The sequence below is a fragment of the Serinus canaria genome, chromosome Z (assembly GCF_022539315.1).
Source record: "Serinus canaria isolate serCan28SL12 chromosome Z, serCan2020, whole genome shotgun sequence".
NCBI lineage: Eukaryota > Metazoa > Chordata > Aves > Passeriformes > Fringillidae > Serinus > Serinus canaria.
The window spans coordinates 6469872-6486658 of NC_066343.1; the positions used below are offsets into that span (position 1 = coordinate 6469872).

A 16787-nucleotide genomic window follows, 5' to 3' on the forward strand; every position below is an offset into this window, starting at 1 on the left:
ATCACTCCAAAGGCAGCACTGATTGTCACTGTCACAGGAAGCTCAGGACAGACCAAGCCTGACAGAAAATGTGTGGGATCTGCACACCCAGCATGAGAGTTTGCTAAAGGATAACCCAACAGTGCCCTAAACTTTCACACCCTCAAGGGTCAGAGATTATAAGAGCCCTTCTTGATGCAGCTTAATCAGATCTGACCCTCTTCACCTGGGCTGCTTTACTTCCAAACCTCACTGTGAAACAGACTGACACATTTGTTGAGTCCAAAGATGTTGAAGATGGGCTAAGTGTGGATGTGGGGAAAAGAACTCATTTAGACTGGTGTCTGAAGAATAACCAAATCAAAGGCTGAGTGAGCTGGAACAACTCTCCTTGATGGACACAGATATGCTGCTACTTTTTTCAAGTTATGTTGCTAAGAAAAAAAAAAAAACAAACCAGTAATCAATTACCATTTCTCTTTGGTTATTAGATGAGATCATTTTTATTTTTCATCCCTCTTCAATTATCAGAGGCTTCTAAGAAAATGAGGATTATGTAATCACAGTGTTTGTGTGTTCTGGCCTCATGCCCAATAACTTGTAAATTTACCGGTCACTCAAAGAAAGAGAGGGGAAGAAGTCTTGAATCCTAGAGTTCCAGAGAATCTAGTGATTATGCACAAGTGTGGAGGAGACCAGACTTTATTTACCCCTAAATTACCAGTTTTGAAAACTACATCATCACAGTCTTTTAAGTAATGCTATAATTTCACAGAATGCATCTCTCTACCATTTCTACTAAATAGAAATGCAACAATATATGACCTGATCTTAAATAACAGAGAGCAGCCTTCAAACTATACTAAAACTGTAAACTGGAGTAAATTGTTGAGTAAATTTTGGAGTTAAACTTAATTTTTCTTTTTTCTGCTTAAACATTTTCTGGTGGAAACCTGGAGAGGTTGGGAGCTGCCACACTGCACATTGTTTTGTAGTAATATAACTACAAACATGAAAAGAAACAGGAAACTTTACCACCCAGCAAATATGTGGATTTGCCCTAGTAATGCCACACGGTTCCAGATGCAACAGGTGGCTGGATAGCATGGATCATGCTGCAGCACAGTCCCAAAAGCACAGGAATATTGCAGGAAGGTCCTCAAGGACTCTGTCCTTCTCTGCAGAACACTCAGCAGTATTCTTTACGAGACCTGTTCTTAATGCAAAAGATCATGAGAGTTTCCTCTAGGAACTGTCCTCTTGAAAAGCAAGATTGTCTTTAGCCCGCTGACTTCACTCGCTGCCATTCAGTGAGAGTTTCTGAAGCTGCTAAGCTGGCAGGAACCATATATCCACTTATCAGTCCTCTTCTCCCTCAAATTAGCATTAAAAGGACAGGAAAAGACAGTTCAGTGCAAGTCAAGTCTGCACAAGGCAAGGAGGCATGGTAAAGACAAATGCCAGCATGCCAGATACTTTGCAGATGGACTTATTATTCCTCAGAGGAAGGCTGCCAAACATCACAAACATGGGGTCACTTCACTGTGGCTGTCATTGTCTGATAAATTAGGGCCCTTTCACTTGAAAGTATTTCCTTTTTTTTTTACACAGATAGCAAGTATAGGTGTTCAACCATTAAGGTTACATATAGCCCGTGGTATTGTATGTTTAAAGATTATTTCCACAGGTAGCCAGCAGGATGAGTTGTTAAAAATCTTTTGACTAAATTTGCTGCCTTTTTTTTTCCCCCCAAATGAAAATTTACCAAATAAAGACAGTTAAAACTGTGCAGAATCCAAACCAAAGTTTCTCAAAAGCACACTTTGAGAAGATGAAACAGCATCTTGAACCTAAACACTGATTTTCTTGTTTGACACAAGACATTTCAGGTGAAACATAAAAAACTATGTCAGGTCTACAGATGGCACCTCTCAGCCCTAGGCATCTTTCCCAGGGTGGATATTGGGAGTTAACAGTTAATCCTCAGCAGAAAAGGCAAATAACATAATTTAGTAGAGTCTATACAGTATAGGCTTAAGACAAAAATCATATCCCACCCCACTCCCTCTCCCTTCTTTTTTTAAATTAACATATTTAAAAATGTTTTTTTCAAATAATGTACTCCTTACTGAAACATCTCTTTATTTTAACACCAAGTCTATTTTAATAGAACAGGGCTAGAAGACTACAGGATTAAGTAAAAATGGCTAAATGCACATGTTAAAGGAGAATTATTTCTGAAATAAGGTACTACTAGCATGTATGAAAGCTTTATTACTGAGTTATGTGACAAAGACATCTGTATCAAACTTTTGTCATAGTCCCTCAGCCATATAGCATATAGATTTCTGACAATTTTTATTTTTTTTCATAATGCTAATCATAGAAAAAAGGACATTGCACTTGTGGATGTAACTGTGAAAACTCTGTGGTTGCTGACAAGTTGCCTGGGACAATCCTGTGGTTGCCTAAATACACCACTGCCCTGGTTCCACTGCTGTGGAAATTATCATTCATGGTTTTACCCTCTCTTGAACAAAGTTTCTGTGACCCCTCTTTTCCTATTACCAGTCTTCCAGACACCGTGTCACTTCCAGTTTATTGCCAGGATATAAAAGAGCACAGTCAAAGAACTCAGATAATTACTTTAGCTTCCTATGCAATTTAGGATCATTTCAAATGTGCCCACCTTCCTTTAAAAGTCTTCTGCTTTTCAGCCCTCTTCAAAGACAGCCTGTGTTTCCTTCCCTCCCCCATGACATGCACTTTCTATTTTTCCACAGACATTTTCACCATACATTAGATTCTTTCCTTTTCTAGACACAGCCTCTGTTATCACTGGTAAAATTCTTCAGTCTGCAGCTCCCTGCACTTGTCACAGCCTTTCACTGGACCCCCTCATTATAAAGATCAGACATATGAACTCCTGCATTTGTTTACAACTTCTAGCTGCTAAAAGATGCTATAGTGAAAAAATTTGCTTCAGTACCTTTGTCCTTGTAAATCATCTAGTGAAATGCCATTTTGCATGTAATAACACCCAGACGAACATAAAGTTACTTTCCAGCTAGCTCCTGTTTTCATGATTTACACCAAGCATTACACTTCTGTAAATCTTTATCCCAGCTTAAAAACTTAATGTTTCAAATGATGTGCTTAAAAAACCAAAATTAATTAATTCTGAAACCATTTCCCCTTAACAGCTTCTGAAACATTTCAATGCATTACGGATCAGTTTTTCCACCTCCAGCAATTAAAGCATCTGTGATTCACTGCACAAAGCCTCACATGCCACCACCACCACCATACAAAAGAAATTCAAAACATTTTAGCAGAAGAATGGGGAAGGCAAAAGCATTTCCTTTGACAGTTCATTCACTCAGTTCCATCTTTTATTCTGGTGATTTGCAGAGGTTGGAATGGATGTAGTACTCCTGCACTCAAAGGGGAAAATGGAAGACATAATTCAAAACTGAAAGTGACTGGTTAATTCTAGTTTTTTAACAAACCCACAATTAAAGATATAAATCCTATCTTTAAGTCTTGAAAAACTTCTGCCTTGAAGGACTTTCATGGGGATTACAACACAACCTCAAGAGGTCAACAGAGTGAGCAACATACAAAATATGTGGTTTTCATGGTAAACTGGCTTAAACACATTACATCCTCTGTAAACATTAATACAAATTTAAAACCATGCTTGCAGCTGTGTAATTCTAGTACTTAGTAATAATACTAAATACTCTAGTACTCCCTATCTGCCAGAAAAAAAAAAAATTCCAGGGGAGAAATTCAACTTTGCCAGGTGCCAGTGGTGTCTGCAAGTTTTCTGCACACTGAGGATATCTAAACATGCAGGTGAATGTACACAGGCACAAACTGGTTCAATACACCCCTAGAGAATCAGCTGCAGCTGTAGGACAAGATGCTGTGCTTCAGTGAATAAATAAAACCACCAAGAAATAAAACTGCTACCAACACTTGTGGCAGGCAGTAAAAAAGAAGATTCTTTCTAAGAATGACCAAGTAAAAAACTTTGTAATTTTATGCCTTTCATACTAACAGAGTAATTTTGTAACAAAGCTTCCTGTTCTGATTTATATCAGTATCAGTCTTCTCTAACTGTAAATTTTGGAGCACCTCAAGTCATTAAGTTCTTTAATTAACTTTGTCTAATGATGAATCAGAGGCCTTTTTAAAAAGCCTGCCCAATGCATCAGTAGAAGAAGTTAATGATGGCAAATGACTTCAAAGCTTCAACAATCAGAAGACAACTTTTTCAGGTTGCAATTAATACTGTTCATCAAGAAATTTCTCTTACTTTAATATGTTAATTTACCTGCATTACAGATTATCTGAAATCTTTTTAAGTGCCTGCTGCTGATTTCAGTTGAGGGCAGTGCAATTTGAATGCAGAAGAATCAAGACCATGTTCTTATCAACTTGAACACAAGGCCCTAAATCCCACAAAATATCCTTTAGGACACATGTTGACTTCTTTAAGCCTGTACCTCTGCAGTGTGCAAAAGGACAGCAGTAGCACAAACACATATTTGTCATACAAAAATGATCTGTTCATATCATTGTCTGACAAAGCACCTTTTGTAACAAGGCACCCTATTCAGAGATTTAATTTTTGCAGACATTTGTATGCCAAATTTAAAAAAAAACCCAACTCTATGATGCTGGTTTTAATGAGGTACTCTGTTATTCTCTGTAATAAAAATTAAACGAGAGAGACAGAATTCTTCAGCTTAATTGCCACATCTGTTATTAGGCACTTTACTTTGATTGACTGGAGTGTATGTGTCAGACACTGTGCCAGAAAACAGGCAAACTTTGTAAAGTAGACTTATAACTTATAGCCCAACTGGCACTAGCAGCATCTCTGTTACAGCTTCTGCTGCCTCTCAGTTAAAACTACAGGAACATTGGCCTTGGTTCAGTCATTCATTAAAAATTAAAGTAAGGATTGCAAATTGTGCCTCCTTTTTTCTTTTCTTTTTTTTTTTCTTTCTTAAAGATAAATTAAAAGCAGTCCCTATTTTCAGAAGGAAGAGCAGTGGTTACCTGAATGTGTGAATGTGTCATCTCTCATTAATGGATGAAAGCAAACCAGAATTTGGAAATTGCACCACATGAAATTTCACATTCAGTGGTGCACCTGCTGCCTTATTTTGCCAGCAGATGAGCAAAGGGCTGAGGGGACAGTGACAAATAGCACAGCATTTGAAAAGGGACTGGACAATCATAGTGAGGGAAGAGCAAAAATGGAATGGACACTCTCCTCTGATCTGCATGGAGACTCAGGATGAAACCTGAGCTCAGGAACTGCCTTTCTGAAATCCACAGATCATAACACCTGGTGAAAATCCCAGCTATCTTGATCTGCCCAGTAACTGGTTTTATGACCAGCTGATTTTCTTTTTGCTCTAGAACCCAAACTCTTAGCATCTACTGTCCTGACATAGCAAAATGACAATTTCTCCCTCAGCTAACTTCTTTTTCCAATTTCACACAGGCTTTCTACCAAGAGCACAGAAATGTATGTTGCTATTGTAAGCATGAAGACAGACAGGCCAGCTGCAGTATTGCCGAAAACTACTTTTCATCCACTTCATCCAATAAGGAGCAAGGGATTATTTGACCTTCCTTACCAATTTTCTGCGCTGCTCCACAGAGTGCAAAGAAAGGTAAAAGTATGGGTGGAAGAGCAACAAAAACTACACCAATACCACAGCATCCACTCCTGAAAGGAAGCTGAAGTAAAGCTGACCACCATGGCCTGGACAAGCAATGGGCACTCTGCCTGACCCAACCTGTCAGCTGCCCACTGAACTAATCCATGTATAAATATTTCTTCTCTCTGGAGGGCAGACTGGGACACTGATTCTCCCCCTCCAGGAGAGCAAGTGACTGTTTTTTGGAAGGAGTCTGCCCCAATGGGTGAGACAAGCCAGGGCAGATGCTCTTGGTCGACGTTTGAAGGTTTTTGTTGCACTCTCAGGAATTCAAGGCTGCTCCATGCCACATGGAGGTACAGAAAGTTTCCACATGGCACTCTTCTTTGAGATCTCTTTTCTTTTGCAAATATCTGGTTTCCCTCAACCTAGTAAATACAGCAAAAAATAGCACTCACTTTGGCACATTTATTTAAGAGACGCATTATGTAATAATCTCACATACGGTATTTTAATTGACAAAATTCCCTATAAGATCTACAACACTTCTTCTAACACTGGCCTTTCATTCACGAGGCTACTCTTAATAACCACACTGTACATAGAAAGTATTTGGCTCCAGTCTGTCTAAGTGCTTAATCTTGTTTCACAAAACAAGTCAACAGCAGGGCTGAAAACAGAATTTAGGTCTGTTAGTCTCCATTTTCAACCCACGCTTGGGATCCATGCCTCCAGTTTGATATCCAGCCATGATGGCAATGACATGAGCATCATTCTTATGGTACTAACCGGGTGTAGCAAATAATGAAATACAGATTTCTGGGTCCTTAACATTTACAAAGGAACCACCACACCCAATGTCACGACTGAGAGAAATGTTTTTACAGATTTGGGTCATCTCTGAAAAGGCCAATAATGCCCTCCCGTCAGTCTGGTTTTTTGCTTGTTTTTCCCACTGGTGGTCTTGTTGGAAGCAGCAATGAAGAAAAAATACACACATATGGCTAAGAAACATCCATGTACTAAAGCTTTGCTATTTCCCTGAAGATAGGCCATGAAACACGAAGCAGGATAATTTTCAAAAGTCTATTGAGAGACTCCCACAAGAGAAGATAAAAGTTTAAAGTGTGTATCTAGACGGCAGGCTCCAGAAACATTACTCAGTGACACCAGACTTTTTTGGAGTGACTGCAATGGATTTCTAATTAATTTCAAAAAAAACCCTTGTGCAGACCAAGAGGCAGCAGCAGCAACCTCAGGGTTTTTTCACAACTTGTCTCATTGCTAGATGAGAAAGGGCATTTCCTCCCTGCATCCCCACACTACTTCAGCAAACAAGCCAAACAAAAATCTCTTTTCTGAAGTTGATACACTGTCAAAATATGCACAGAAAGTTTAGCAATCTGCAAAAGCACAAAAAAAAAATCTTTTCTTGCATATTAGTGGTGCAGACCAGAACCCCAAACCACTGCATCCTTTGAGGTTCACTTACCATGAATGCATATCCTGGTTGTCATTATTCATACATAATGCAAATTGGCATGAACTAGTGTTCAGCAAGAAAGAATGGAGCATTTCTAAAAGTGCATTAAAGTTGCAGAAGAACAATATTGCTCCAGAGATGAGATTAAGTCTCACAGCTCCCTGAAATGGGTTATGGAGATTGAAAACTCTACTGACAAGTAGTGGGGATACTTAAAACAAGGAAGCTTTTCTCTTGCTGTGTTTTTATTTTACTCTTTCAACAACTACTCACCCGATCTTCCTATTCAATAATTAAAAATATAGTCTTTTGTGGGTTCAGAGATTAAACAAGTTCCCTGGAAGTAGTGATTTTTTTTTTTTCCAAGATCATCTTCTCTTTTAAGGTGATGGAGACCTGTGGATACCTGCACAGCAGAACCTGCAACGTGCAGTGCCTTTAATCCAAACCAATCCCAAAGCAGAAAGAACACTGTAGGCACTCTCAGCAGAGTCCATCACAGTGCTGGCAGTTCCGCCTTTTTCTAAAAGAAAATTTAATTATCTAGTAAAAGAGTCAGTTGTTCTGGCTTTGGTGGAGGCAGCTTTGGTATATTTGGATGACACAGATGTGCGTGTCTTCACAGATCCTAAAATGCACAAACAATAGGTTTGGCATCATGAACTTCACCTCAGCTACTCTGATCTCACTTGGGTCACTTCTGCTTTACTCAATGCAAGTAAGAAAACAGAACTCTCAGCCTCTCAACATTTACGCCTTTTATTTTAAAAGAAATTAAATTAGCTAAAATTAATTTATTAAAAAAATACCCCAAACAGAAATGACATTCTTTGCAGACTGATAAAATCTCCATGAACCCTACCCCCCAATTTAAAATACACATTTCGATCTCTCTGGCAGGTACCCTTCAGAAACAGTTGTTATCTGCAATATCAGTCTGGGGAGGGGGGGAGGAAAAAAAAGAAGACAAAGGGGGAAAAAAAAAAAGATTAAAAGATCAAGTTACTCTTCACTTCCAAACAAGCCCGGCCACAGCTGTACATCAGCTTCCGAGCAACTGCTCTACAAACACACAACAGGGCTTCTGTCTTCCCACAGGGTTTGCTCGGGTCACCCGCATGTGGCGCGGATTAAAAAGGCAGGAAAGCTCCATTACGGAGCAAACAGAGCCACGAGTTAAACAGGGGAGCTGCTGGTAAATATCCTGTCCAGTGCTCCATCCCGAGGGGGCTCCTCCAGATCCGGAGGAGCCCACACACATCTCTGGAAAAAGGGGCCCAAATCATCATTCTGCTTTCATACTTTCACTGTCTAAGCAGGAGGAAGTTGGGAAGGAAGGTGACCAGAGAGTTAAGTGGGGTTTCCACAGGGAAGAAGAGGATATGAAAGAGGCAGCCTCAGATTTTTGGTGGTGACAGAGTGATGGATTCAGGCAGCCTGTGCAGATTGTGAAATTCTTCTTATGGTAGAAACACAGTAAAAAGGAAAAGTAACATACAGCAGTAGTCAGGGAATAAGGCCAAACCTCTTTGCAGGGTGTGATCACCAGTAACTCTGGCCATCATCAAGTGCCACCTCCCCTGTGATGGATGTTCTGGAGAAGTCAATCCATCCCTTAAGGTTGCAAAGGCAAACAAGTTGTTTTTAAACAAATACCTTTCTAATTGAAGAGCTCTCCACTCCAGCTGCTGTATCCTATTTACTCAGAAGATTTCCAGCCCTGCTGCCTTTGGGACCAAGACTGCCACAGCTAACAAGTCATCAGGGTCATTTCTTCATGTATCAAGTGCTCTTGAACCCTTTGAAGAGGGTTTATAAGACACCAAACAGATGCTTCCCACAAACACACATAGTCATTATTTGTGCTTAAGTTCCAGTGATCGTGAGATGTGTGTACTGACAGACCAATGTGGTCCAAAATTTTGTAAACACTTCAGAGGAAATGAAAACTTAGCTACACATGCCCAAAAGCACACAGAAGGAAGCAATGGAACAAAGAAGCAAAGGAAGTGGAAGATCCACTTGGCCTGCTGGCATACTACATCTTATTCCCACTATGTCTGCTCTCGATGCTATGTTACATGTTTTTTGCTGATTACTGACAGCAGCTTCCAAAAAACAAACAAACCAGTTATGTCATTTTGTACTTAACCAGGCCTTGGCGTTCACACACACAAACACACATGTCCTTTTATTTTATTTTTTTTTTTAACATGCAAGTGCTTCCAGTGTGTTCACATTCTCAGGGTGATCAAGCTTGGTCTGACTATTGGCTTTTGGAGGATCTGATGCCAGTCAGCCGTGCATAATGGCCTCTTTGTCTCACTGTCACATGAGCAGCATTGTGTTACAATCATTGTCACTCTGGGCTCAAACTGCAAGGCATGCTTTCACACAAAACACTCACGTTGGGGGCTCCTTTTGGCAGAGCCCTGCCATCGAAACTCTTTTGCTGCTCTTAGTTAATCAGCCCTGCACTGCTGAAACTTTAAAAGTCAGGATTCAAAAGCTCTCATCCAAATCAAGCGATTATGAAGCTTCTCTATGGGCCACGTGAAGAGCAGGGCAAGTAATGTAACATAGCCATCATTTATTTACATCACTTTAAATCACATTTCCTAAACCCTACGACAGCTGAGAATTGTGCTCCAAATAAAAGTGGGGGATGGGAAAAAAAAATCACAAGTCCAAGCTATCCCCGCCTTGAGTATTTGTCTGCAACATAAAATCAAAACATTTTCACAGAACAAAGACATGCAACTTGCCAAGTGACAATGTTATTTTACTACTTGCTCTGTAAATCTTTTAAATTCACCAAGAACACCCAGCCCTTCCCCTGCCAAAAAAATATTCTGAAAAATAGATAGACAAGACTTCTGCATAGAAGAAACTTCAAAAGTTGCTTTAAACATGCTGAACTCATTGAAACCCTGTACGGATGTCTCTGTTTTCATTAATGAAAAGTAGTCTCACAGGGCTGAGACCAAACCATATTAAGAAAAATATTCTCCTGCCCATACATTCTCTGGAATAATTTTTGTCTCATACTACTCTTGAAATACAGCACTCCGCATTCTGAAGAGGACTTACAGGACTTACACCTAAATAAACAGGCACTGTGGGAAGAATTAATGACAGAATGCCTGTGATGTGCAGAAAACTTTGGGAAGCAGTGGCTTCTTCCCAAAAGAAATGGGGTTGTGCATGGAACAGCAAACTACCAGCTGATGTATCATCTTCTGTCCAGTTCATCCTTCTTTCCTTTTCAGTCCATCAAAGTAATGTAACTTCTTCTGAGCCCTGCTTTGGTTTTCCACCCTGGTACTGCTCATAAATGTGCCAGGTGCCCTAAATACATATTACCCTCCTCTGGATCATTTTTCTTTATTAAGCAGCTGAAGCCAGCCTTCCTCCTCCTCTTCACCTCCTTCTCCATTGCTGCTTTGAGCAGACCCTTCCAGCTGAGCACAGCCCCAGAGAAACACCACCATGATGGGTCATGGCCACCCTGACTCTTGCCTGGACAATTCTACATAGACCATAAATCCCTGCTGGTCCCCTCTTGTCCAGCCTGACAAATTCACCCTCTGCATCATCCTAAGGTCATGACTTCTCTGAGACGCCCCTTGCCTTTGATGGTCTCTACCCATGCTCAGCATTTCCAGTATTTTACAATATGTTAACTCTTTGTTTGGGAGGCCTTGGTTCCAGCCATCATTGACAATATAGTGGTGTTACAGTGAAATAGTTCTTCACTGTCTTCTATTTGAAGACTCTCATCTAAAAAGGAGCTATTATTAATTCCTTTAAATGTATTAATTTCCGTTGACTTTTGGTGAAAAATAACATGACTTCAGCTTGACACCTGTCTTCATTATTTCATTGTCTTCATTGTCTCTCCTTACTTCCTCTTGCCTTTTGTCCTGGGTGTAGATTATAAAAGGAAAGATAATTTTTTGCTATTGTTCTTGTGCTGTTGCACATGTCCTGTGGCTGCAGTAGTGGACACCTGAGCCATAGAAGCTGCAGCTCTTTGTGCCAGTGATCCTAAGTCCAAAATGACACAGTAATATGAAGTCTTTATGTTTCTTTGAAAAAATAATTTTGCACACACTTGCACCTCTGTGTGTTCAACAAAAATGATCTGGCAGGCTGAGAAGGCTGTTCTTTTACAGGAACAGAAAAATTATTACATTTCTTTCCTGAGGTCACACAGCAAGTCAATGTCAAAGTTAAAATTGTATTTTCTGCTGTATGTTTTCATTGTCTTGCATATCAAAAGAGCTCAGAATTGGTATCTCACTGCTGACTATAGGCTAATTTCTTTGACAATCAGATACAAAACACTGATAAAACTGGAAGAGATGGCTGTCCACATTTTAATACAAACTTAACGTGTACATCCAAAGGCATGAACCACAAATCCTTACACAGGCAAAACATCAATTATAGACCAGACAGTTTGAATGGGTTAATTAACATGAATGCTGACACAATCAATAAAGCTATTCCAGTAAAGCAAATCCCACCCCAGAATATTTCTCCTAGTTTTCTGACAGATGGCTTTAGATGATACATACTCTTTTCACAAGTAAAAAAACAAAAAAAATCAACATTTGGAATATCAAGACACAGATTTTTCTCACAGATGAAAAAATACTGCACTTATATCTACGTTTATGCTATGCTGACTGGAGCATATGAAGTCAGTACTAATTACTGACAAACTAATCTGTTAGTATTAAAAATCAGGATCAAATTCCTGGCAGTGAGTCAGTAACACAACTACAGCATACTGAAATCTGATTCCACTGGCATCATTCATCAAGGAAGACACCACTTAACAGGAGTAAAGATGTAAGAACTTTGTCATTTCACTACACCATTCCTGTCCATACCTAAAGAAACAGTATTCATCTACACTGTGCTAAATTAATAAAAAAAAAAATAGGATCACATCCATCTTACAGTACTATCTACGTAACTTTGGGTTTTTTAAACCAACACATCTTTGGTTAGACTAAGACTGTGGCTTGTACACAAAGAAGCTGGTTTTCACCTTCCTCAAAAGCCACTTGCTTTCCCTAACAAGAAATGAAAATGCCTAGACAAAAAAAAGAAACATACAGAAACCATGCAAAACTCCTGCCAAGTAATCTGAATATAAATTCAAGGGATCCTTACCAGCTGCAGTCAAAAACCCACTCCAAACTCTGCTAGATGTTAATCAAACTTAAGTATGGTAATGCACAGTTCCTGATCTCTGCATAGATGAATTAATTGCTTTTGTTAACTGCACTTGCTTCCTTGGGGGGGGGGGGGGGGGGAGTGCATGTACCCATACAGCTGAGCAGCTGATTGTGGAAAACATGGTTATGCAAGTCATCAAAGGACTGTTCACTTGGTTAAACCCTTCTGCTCATCTCAGAACAGCTCATTTAACACTGTAACCCCTGGACAGGTCCTCCAGGTGCCCACTCCCACCCTACCAGCTGCATTCAAAATGATGGCATTAGCTATCCCAGTTTTAAGTAGACATCTAAGTGGTAAAATTTATATATAAAGGGCTAAGGCATCTTCCCCTAATGCAAGAGTAATACAGTTTCCATTTCCATCTGTTGGAGCTGAAACCTGGCATGCACAGCTCTGCCCTGGAGAGCTGTGCCACCTCTGGACCATTTTACCACCAGATAAGGGGAACTGATACACCAGAAAAGGATAACTGTTTCCAGGGAAATTAAGTAGATACAGCTGAATTCACACAGGTCACTGAGCTGCCTGCAGTTTAGAAATTTTTTTTGCCAGATTTGGACTATAATCAGTAAGCAAGAACATGAATTTCATAGCCTGTACTGTGAACTGCTCTGTCAAAAACTTGTAACACTCCTGACTTTCAACCACACACCAAGGAACCACACACAAAGCAACGGCATCTCCACAGCATATTAACAATCACTACTAATATGATGCCACTGATTCACCCCCTGAGGGAGCAATGCATGCTTAAATTTGATTGTATGACAAGGCCACATGGTTGGCTCTGTAAGAAAATTTAAATAAAGTTTATTACATAAGGTGCCATATATTGATGCTGCACAGGTGCATGAGTTACATCGGCAAACAAGTAGAAACCTGGTCCTAAATTAGAGTTTGTCCAGTTTATTAAAAATCTGGAGCACACCTGCCCCACTGGTTTTTCTGATTTGAGATGGGAAATCAAACTAGACAAGCTAATACTGCTTCATTTGCAGGGCCAGTGACTAGCAAGCAATAGTTATTTGGCCTAAATAGTTATTTGGCTAAATTCTGTCTCCAGCTCAGATGGTTGCAACCCACTTGAAGAAGAACACACATACCTAATTACATATGCTTTCCTCCAAGTATTGTACTGTTGGGCACAAATACCATTTAGGGATGTTGACAAGGCAACTGAAACTAGCTTTCAGTTTCAGTCTCACATCAGACATGCTGCTCAATCAAAGAATCTGAGACTTTTCAACAAAGGTCTGCAGCTTATCTGCTGAGAAACAAATGCTGCTCTCCAGACTTGTCTTTTTAGATTTTTTCCTTTGTTCTTCCAAGATGCTGGAATAAAACATTTTTCCTATATAGAATCACTATGTTAATCAGCTTTCTAAAACACTGCTGCCAAAGCTCAGTTACCAACTTGATAAAATAAGCTATGAAGCATCTTCTATACCAAAGACACATTCCAAGTGAAGTTTTAAACTTGCTCTATAGTGAGAAACTGGTACTTTGGAAAAACTTCAGAGCTGTATGTGATTCGAGGAGATGCATGCTCACTTTGACTACGTTTCAGTACTCAATGACTTGCAGCAACATTTAAGTAATTAATAAGATTACTGAAAGTTGTCCATTCCCAGCTCATTCTAGGAAAAGCAGCTGCGTATTTCTCCTAATTGATTTGTGCCTACATTTCCAGATTGAACCTACTCCCTGGCTGAAAGACAAAGTAGGAAATGTTTACGCTACTACTACTGTCGCCAAAAGAAAATCTGTGCAGGATACCACACAACTGAGAATTTCTCTAGGCAGCTTCTGCTGAGGGACATATGCTGGAACGAAATCAAGGTATTAAACAGATGTGCATTTTCACGTGCGGGTCACGCTAATTTACGTCTATACACAAGCATCCCTCTATTCCAGTGTGTACACTCGCTCCACTCTCTGCTCAGGACTGCCAAAAGCCTTCCAGAAAAACGAAGGATACTCTTTAAAGACAGGCACTTTACAGAAAATAAATAAATAAATAAACAGAAGTACTCTGAGAAGAACCTGACCCTAATCGCCCGGGCTCAGGACCGCAGGAACACTCCCGAATCCCGCCCCACTATCCCGGTCACCCCGCACGAACGCGGGGACAAACACGCCTGGATGCTCTGCAAAGGCGGAGGTACCGCGGGCGGCCCCACATCCCACCCGCTCCCCGGAGGATGCTTCTGCCGAGAGCAAACTCTGCTCCGGGAGGGAGCGATGCCGCCTCACCCCCGCTTCCTCCCCGAGGCTGCCGCACCCGGCACCTGCGGCAGGGCACGGGACGGGACGGGTCCGGTCAGTGCTTACCTGTCCCGCGGGCGCCCTCCCCGTCCGACCGGCCGCCGGGAGCCGCCGCCGGGAGCCGCCGCTGCCGCCGGGAGTTGAGTGAGGGCGGTGTGAGCGGCGGGGCCGGCGGGGATCAGCCCCTCCTCCGCCTGCCCCGGACCGCCCCCGGGCAGACCCACAGACATTTTTAACCACTTAGCCGCGTTCCCTGCGCCACTGTCGCTCGGAGCGCGGTCGGGAATAGATAGTGGTTTCCCTCGGTGCCGGACTTGTCGCAATGCACTCACTCGCGGGCTAAGTGCGAGCTACATAGGGATCTCAGAGGTCATTCTGTTCGGCCTAGTGAATGATAGGTACCTACCCAGCAGATGATCGAGGAGAGAAATCGTCTTTTCAAACGACTGAATGCTTAGGACCAGCAATAAGGGGCTGATCCTCAGCCCCCTCAGGAGACGCATTTTTACAGAAAAGGAAACGTCATGTGCTCCTCTCCAGAGCTGCTACGGAGAGGAAGGGCATGGTGGTTTTTGCAGTTCAGTATATTCAGGAAAATTGAAGATTTTTACTCTGCAAGAAGCATTGCTTCTTATTTTAGTTTATTTTTTTCCATATTTGAGCATAGTTGCAGAGGCGTTTATAGGGGTTTATAGGCGTTTATAGGGCGCAGTCTTGGCCAGCGGCGGGCCCGTCCTGGAGCCGGCGCCATTGGCTCTGCGGGACAGGGAGGAACATTCCAGCAACTTCGGAGAGAAACTGAGAAGTTAAACCAGACCTCACGATGCTAAACCCGACCATGCCACCCCATACAGCTTTTTCCCCATGCCCATAAGGCGTGGGGCTGCTGAGGGTGGTGTCCCCCAGGCACTATGGGGTTCCTTGGAGCCGGGCTTGCCCCAGCTGGGCTGTGGGGAGGCCGAGTGCCCGCGCGTGTGGGCGCTGCCGCCGGGCTGTGAGTGCCCGCTGTGCGGGTGCCTGGGCGCGGCTGCCGCTCACCGTCTCCGGTCCCTTCGGGCTGGGTGGGCGCTGCCCGCAGCGGCATGAGGAGGAGAAGCAGCGGTGCTGCCACCTGAGGAGGCACAGGCGGGAATCGGAAATGGCTCTTGAGCCCTCCGGCGGGCCTGCACAAGGGGGACCCCGGCAGTGGGAGTCGGTCTCCAAGGCGGGAGCTCACAGAGTGCAGGGGTGCCTGGCAGGAACTGGGGCTATCCATGGCTGGTGCTGGGGGTGAGGTGCTGGATGCTCCTTTCTGGTGCCAAGTTGTGAATCAACGGGCTGAGCCTGCAGTAGCTCTCAGGAGTTTATCTGAGGCAGAATAAGCTGATGTTGTGTCAAGGGAGATCATGGCAGCTATACCATAGAGATGTGGGGACACCAAGTGGCCAGAGGGACTGCGTGGGTTTGGGATGGCTGTGGCGTTCAGTTGGCACTGAAGTCTTCCCTTTGATAGGATTGCAGGGACACAGGGATGTTGAGCAAAGTGTTTCGAAGTAGGTTGTAGGTCCCATCCGGGTGTAAGGGGGTTGTGAGTCTCCCAGATTTCTTGCAAGGTTGGAGCTTTTCTTGAGGCCCGATGTTGTTAGGGACCATGAGTCCCAGGGCAGCCTGGTAAGTCCAACGGCCATGAGATGAGACCTGACAACCAAGTCCATGTTTGCAGATCAAGTGGTGACTGCTGCATCCCCAGTGTCCCGTTTTTCTCCTGAGATAACTCTGACCCCTTGTATAGCATTACTGTTTTAAATGATTCAGACACCAAGCGAGAATAAGTTAAATAAAAAAGTTCTACTCATAACAAAAAGTCCACAGAGCAAAGGGGGACAGTGCAGGGAGGGTGACTGACCACCAGAGGCTTGTCCAGAAAATGATTGTTCCACCTTTTATGACCATGGTTTTGCATCAGCCTTTAAGGCTTTAATTAAATTACATTGGTTTGTATGGCAGTCAGTGTTGTTGATGTGTGTTGTGTTGTGATTTTATTACCTTTATTTCAGTTTGTAATGGTTTCATCTATGTATCTCTGTTCTCTCCCAAAGATGGTTTACCCCAAGTTGCTTCCCTCCCATGTCAATCCTCTCTACGCC

The 16787-nt window shown here is 42.2% G+C and overlaps 1 protein-coding gene across 2 annotated transcripts in view; it reads right to left on the reverse strand.

The window, feature by feature from the left end:
- MEGF10 (multiple EGF like domains 10) overlaps positions 1–15146 on the reverse strand; it is an 88554-nt gene extending 73408 nt beyond the window's left edge. Inside the window, exon 1 of one of the 2 annotated variants that reach the window (XM_050986887.1) lies at positions 15068–15146. The gene's annotated coding sequence lies outside the window, so the exon portion shown is untranslated. Of the gene's footprint in view, positions 1–14727; positions 14788–15067 lie in introns of those variants that run through there. The other variant, XM_050986886.1, reaches the window with a different exon arrangement.
- Between the last annotated feature and the right edge of the window lie 1641 nt (positions 15147–16787).